This window comes from Cyprinodon tularosa, unplaced genomic scaffold (genome assembly GCF_016077235.1).
Source record: "Cyprinodon tularosa strain WSP-4 unplaced genomic scaffold, ASM1607723v1 ctg1357, whole genome shotgun sequence".
Lineage (NCBI taxonomy): Eukaryota > Metazoa > Chordata > Actinopteri > Cyprinodontiformes > Cyprinodontidae > Cyprinodon > Cyprinodon tularosa.
Window position 1 is genome coordinate 6,545 of NW_024038175.1, and position 6,544 is coordinate 13,088.

Sequence of the window (6,544 nt, forward strand, 5' to 3'; positions counted from 1 at the left end):
TCAAAAGCGTAGTGTAAATGGGGCTATAGTGTCCTGCAGCCTCACAGTTAGCTTTTTTTTTAGGCTAAGTTGTTGCTTTCTTGCATAGGATTCTATGCATGGTCTTTATCTTCCAGTGCCCCTATGATCCACCCTGCCCTCCTTGGATACTAACCAGCTTTTGGGTTTAGTCACATCCTTGAATCCCTCTCCCTGCCAACAGTCTGTACGGCCATTATTTGCCTTCTTAAAGAGACATTACAGAGTTTCCTACTGAGACTGCCACCTATGGCCAAAACACAGAACTGCAGCTCTCCTCAACTTGTTTTAGTAGCTGGTACTAAACACACATTATTTTTTTCTTTTTGCACCTTTCCTGGAGCTTCCATTGGTTTCTGAGCTTAACTGGAGGCTGGTTTCTTGTGAATATCCACAAAACCCATCTTGAATGTAACGCTTTGATTGTTTGATAGGTCAGACCAATTTCACATGGACGCACTTGACGTCATATCCACCAGATAGCACAGAGACTACTGACCCAAAATCAGTTCAGGTAGATTGGCTACAGGCTGAGAGATGCATCAATGCTGAACTTCTGATCATCAGTCTGATCATCAAACCATGTTTTTTGTTTGTTTTTTTGTAAAGGGCTGAATAAAAAGGATATTTTAAAGATATTTTTTAAGAAAAATGTACATGATGTATCTGTTATGCTACGTTCAGAGCAGAAGCAGCTAGTTTACATGCAAAGTCCATGGTTGACGTGCATCAAGGCGCAGCAAAAGGTCCTGCAGCGCGTTTTGGGCAGCAGGAGCAGTGCGTCATGTGCGTTTGTGCATCTGACGCGCTGCAAACGCAGCAGCTGCTGGAGTTGGACAAATTGAACTTTAGTTGCTGGACGCGCCGCATCAACCAATCAGCTAAGCTGATCTGGGAGCTGACAGGGAGTCAGACACAGCACTGCTGATGCAGACGCTATGATCACTCCTCTGAAACACTTTATTAACGCCTCAATCAACTTAAAATGTAGAAACCTGCCGGCAAAACATGTTCACTTTTATTATCCTGGTTCCTGCAGTTTTGATTACGTACATGAAATACGCCTTACAGCCGCCGTGGCAAACCGCAAAGAAGCGACCGAGCCAGAGGCTACTGTTGAATGGGAGGCAGGGGTCTTAGGAGCTCTGACAGCAAAACAATATTTGAATGCAGGATCGTAATCTTGATGAACATATTAAAACTACTTTATTCCCACTGATCACAGATATATAGCTGCCATTGTTACAGGCAAAGAGATGATAGGGTAGCTCCGCAGTTTTCCACCGCGCAGCACGAGCAGCAAAACTGCTTCGGCCGCGCATCAGAACTAAACTTGTACAAGCATAAAAAATGAAGCAGCACGTGCATTTTTTCTGCTCTAGCTGCTTTAGGTGTGAACGTAGCATTAGCCTGTTCAGCCAGTCTTCTTCTGTCTGGTCTTGTTCTTTTTTTTTAAGCTGGTTTTATTTCTGGGTCTTTTGATGTGATCTTTGTCATGAATCCCGCCTGCTTGTTTGCTTCTTGGGCTGGTTGGCCTTTAACCAATTTCTGCTAATTAGAGTAAAAGGATGCACTCTCATTTCTTCCAGCTGTCACTTTCCCTACTTATACTTGCCTCTCTCAGTTATTCACCACCAGAATGTCTCCTCCTTGCTCTTATGAAGATTACTCCGCCACATGCCTTCCTGGTTTCCAGTCTGCAGACTGCCCTCACTGGATTATCTTCTCCTTCTCACTCTAGTCATCTTATGGAATGGCTCTGCTTATCACCAGTTCCTTCTACCTGCATCCAGTCAGCTCAAAACTGATTCCACTTTGCTCACTCTGGTTCAGATGTCTAATCTGCTTAAGCTCTCTTCAAGTCTGCCTGTCTAACTTTAAGAATATTCATTACAAACTTTTTCAATCAACCTTTTAATTGCACTTGGCTAAAACCTGGTTTGCAGAGGTCATCCGAAAACAGGGTTCTTACATTTAAAGGAAAGGGTTTAGTTTTCCTGTGGGGCAGCTCTGCTCATAACGTCAGGGAGCGAGGGAATTTCAGCACCTGCTAACACCGTCAGCAAGTTCACGACAGAATGCTAGTTACTCTTTTTAAGGCCCCGTCCACACGAAGTCAAAAAGCAGAACACGAAACACTAATATTTTCCAGAACGTTTGTCGTAAAGACGGAGACGTAAAATAATTGTGATCATCCACACGAATGCATGAAAACGCTGCAAAATGTATGCCAGGCCTATAAGTGGCGCTGTGGTGCCAAAGCAAAACATGACTAATATTTATACATGGTTGCCCTGCGGGTCCATTTTGGTGGTTCAGTCAAATTCAGATGCTGAACTATGTGGTCGATATTGCTCTGTTCTTCCTGGAGATATTCCAGAAGAAGAAGATTCTGTTGTAAGCCCGACAGCAGGGTGAGTAGCATGAGCAGCAACCATTCAACACAGTACGGCGCCATTGTTGTTGTGATACTGTGTCGCGCATGCATGTTTAGAGGCGACGCTATGACGCATGCGTGTAAAAAAAAAATGCGGTTAAAGCTTAAAGATGGAAACGCGAAAACGGCGTTTCAAAATCTTCCCACTCTGAAGGCTGAATAAAAAGAAAATTGTTTACAGACCCCCGAAACGCCGCCTTCGTATGGATGAGAGGCTGGTTTGGTGAAAAATTTGTGCGTTTAGGCCAGGGTTTGACTTCGTGTGGAAGGGGCCTAAAATGTCATGTTTTTATATATTGCTTTTGTAAAGACATGCTGCTCCCTTTGACTTCACCCCCATCACACAGAGTGGAGATAAGTGTCCATATTGAACAAATTCTAGTCACAAGCACAAACAACTCACCAGTTCTGCTCAATAGCTCAGTAATGCTAAATACAGCTGATGTTTATGAACAGTTTGCATAAAGCTTTATCTAGATAAAGCGAACCCATTACATAGATTACAGGCATGTCTGAAGACATAAAAACCTGGATGACTCTTAACTTTCTGCTTCTGAATGCAGACAAACCAGAAGTTATAGTCTTTGGACCAGAGTCTCTGAAAAAGAAGGTGATTAGTCAGTCACTTCATTTGGATGGGATTAAACTGATTTCAGATAATAAAGTAAAAAATATTGGTGTTGTTTTTGATCAGGACCTGTCATTTAAATCCCAGATCAAAGAGGTTTCTAGAATTTCCTTCTTTCATCTGAGCAATATTGCAAAAATGAGAAATCTCCTGTCCAGGGGTGATGCTGAGAAACTAGTCCATGCATTTGTTACTTCAAGGCTGGACTATTGTAATTCTTTACTATCAGGAAGTCCACAAACTGTAGTTAAAAGCCTTCAGCTGATCCAAAATGCTGCAGCCAGAGTTCTAATGAAAATTAAAAAGAGAGATCATATCTCTCCTATCCTGGCTTCTCTTCATTGGCTTCCTGTTAAACCCAGAATAGAATTTAAAACCCTCCTTCTCACATATAAAGCCTTAAATGGCCAAGCTCCATCTGATATCAGAGATCTGATTGTTCCTTATGTTCCTAACAGAGCACTTCGCTCTCAATCTGCAGGTTTACTAGTGGTTCCTAGAATTTCTAAAAGTAGAATGGGAGGCAGATCTTTTAGTTCTCAGGCTCCTCTCCTGTGGAACCAACTACCAGTTTTAGTCCGTGAGGCAGACACCCTGTCTACTTTTAAGGCTAGGCTTAAAACTTTCCTTTTTGATAAAGCTTCTAGTTAGAGTGGCTCAGGTTATCCTGAGCTATCTCTATAGTTCTGCTGCTATAGGCTTAGACTGCTGGAGGACATAGGGACCCCTTTTTCATCATTCTGCTTCATTCTATCTCTATTCTCCCACTCTGCAGAATCTGTTAGTTCAATCTCTAACGTTCTGCTCTCTCTGCTTTTTCTCATAGTAGCTTCATCTGGTCTGTTCCTGTTTGGCTGTGACTCCATCCTGGAGAGAAATATCAGCTGTGCTGCTGCCATCAACACCTTTGCTTCTAGATGTTGGAGATCGGCCTGTTTTTCAATGTAGTCCTGTTTCTCTGACTGTGACTAACTGGATGTGCTCTCTTTTTCTCTTTGCAGATGGCCGCTCACACTAAGCCTGGTTCTGCTGGAGGTTTCTTCCTGTTAAAGGGAGTTTTTCCTCTCCACTGTCGCTACAAGCATGCTTAGTGTGAGGGATTGCTGAAGAGTCAATGAGTCGATGCAATCAGCTGGTTTTCCTTAAATAGAAAACTTTGAATCAATTGACTGGATAATCTGGTTGAATCGTGTCTGTAAAGTACCTTGAGTTGACATATGTTGTGAATTGACGCTATAGAAATAAACTGAATTGAAGCGCACTAACGCTACAATTAGCATATTAACTTCAAACTAGTCTGTAAAGTTTTATCATGCTGGTTTGTTCATATCCCAAACTCCAAATGGACCTTAAGTCAAAGAATAAACCCAATAAAATTTCCCATGGTGTCCCAGTCATTCAGCGTTGCACCCTCTGCAGCTTCTTAATTTCAGAACGAAACGTAAAAGGTGCTAACAAAAAATAAACATTTAATAAAAAGTGTGGAAAAACCAAAATAAAATAAAATACCTAAAGTAGTAAATAAAAGTGTCATGAAATGTAACACATATAAATGCGTCTCTAAATGACTTGCTTGATGAATAAAAATAAGTAAATTACAAAATGAACTATTTATGTTGTTTATTTTTAATGGGGAAATTTATTTATTTGATGGGATATTTATAAAAGTATTATTAACCATATTTATGTCTTTAATTTTTAATAAAACGGCCGTAAATAAATGTAGATCTGTTCCTTTTAAATGCAGGAGTAAATAAGACTTAGATGAAAAACACAGACACATTCTGATGTTTCTGAGATAAGAATGCTTTACTAACTCCAACTGACCTCCAGGTGGCGCTAATGTGTCAAAAACAAGCTGAACATCTCCCTCCAACCTCAGCCTCCTCTCTCCCTGGCTTCAGATGCCACGTCTACCCGTTAAAGCGCAAAGAGCTCTGGCTCATGGGGAGATGAAGGTGACCAAACAAGCTGCAGACAGATTGTTCTTTAAGCTACACCATCATTTAAGGAATCAAATCTTTATGTTTATAGGAACTGTTAATTTATAACCATTATTTATCATTTTGCTAAAAAAAATAATGTACTTTGTAGGTCAACCAAATTTCATTGTTAGATTCTGCGGCTTCTGTACCAGAGACCAAGAGGATATTTAGGCCGAATTTAAGTATGCAATGTTTTATTGACACTAATTTAAAATTATCGTACGGTAAAAAATAGTTTCCCACTTCACAGCTCTTCTCTGTGATCATATTCAAACATAAAATCCATGAAAAAAAATGTAATACATAGCGTATTGATTATCAAAGCCATAAAGATGTTTCCAGTTTAATCTGCAAACTGTTCCAGGCTGCAGGAATGCAAAAGCCGAATATCCCTTCCTCCAAACCCAATTCCTGCAGGATTTGAACCAATTATATTTTATCATATCGCAAATCTATTTGGACTTGGAGAAATGTTCAATTTAATTCAAACATAAAAACTCTCTTTACATTTGGAAAATAGTTTAATATAAATTGTACCAACTGAACTGCACAGGTTAATGATCAGTCAGTAAGGTTTGAACACAAATAAAGTTGTTTGTTGAATATAAACCTCCAGCCTTCCTTTTCATTTTAAGTTTTCCTTTGATATAAAACTTTAACCCAGTCTGATGATCGGATTGGATTGTCTCTGTTATCAGGGGCGGATTTAGGAAATGTGGGGCCCTAGGCAAAGACAGCCAGGGGGCCCTTTGAATTGAGAAAGCAACACATAGAACAGACCCATTCTCCAGATAGAGAAATGTTAATAGAATAGACATCCATTATCTGTTCTAGATTTTGTCCCTTTTCTTCTTGTTTTCCTCTCTATGTTTTGTACTCAGCTGACTTTTCATGCTGTCTCTAAAGGAATGAAAGATTTTTTCCAAGCACTAAGCTCACTTAGCTGATTGCTCCTTCCTGTGTTTCCAAAAAGGCCAAAGTAAATAACCCAGTCCTTCTTTTCACTGTAGACAAGCCATGATCTGCTTATCTGTTCTCCATTTTTCATTTGGATGAAATAATAGCTGCATGAATCATGACAGCAGACAAGATAGAGGAGAGCAGGAGGCGGGGTTACCAATCTACTCGCTCTGGAGAGCAGAGTTCGCTGCTTTTAGATGTTGTCTCCAAAGTCTCCAGTAGCAGAAAAAAGTCTCTAGATTTGGCGCTAGGAGCTTTTTAGAAATCAAAGTGCTAGAGGGGTCTGAAAAGTGGCTAAATATAGCGACTAAAGCGCTAAGTTGGCAACACTGCTCTTTGCATCGTTTGTTTTCAAAAGGACACTGAAGGGGGTGGGGGGTGGGGGGGCTGAGAGACACTTAATATAATCAGCGTTCTGATGGCATTTTAGCCAAAGGATTTTTATCAAAAACATAATTAATGTGCACAAATAAGGAATAGTTGTATTAACCATACATGGAAACAGAGTTTTATGGG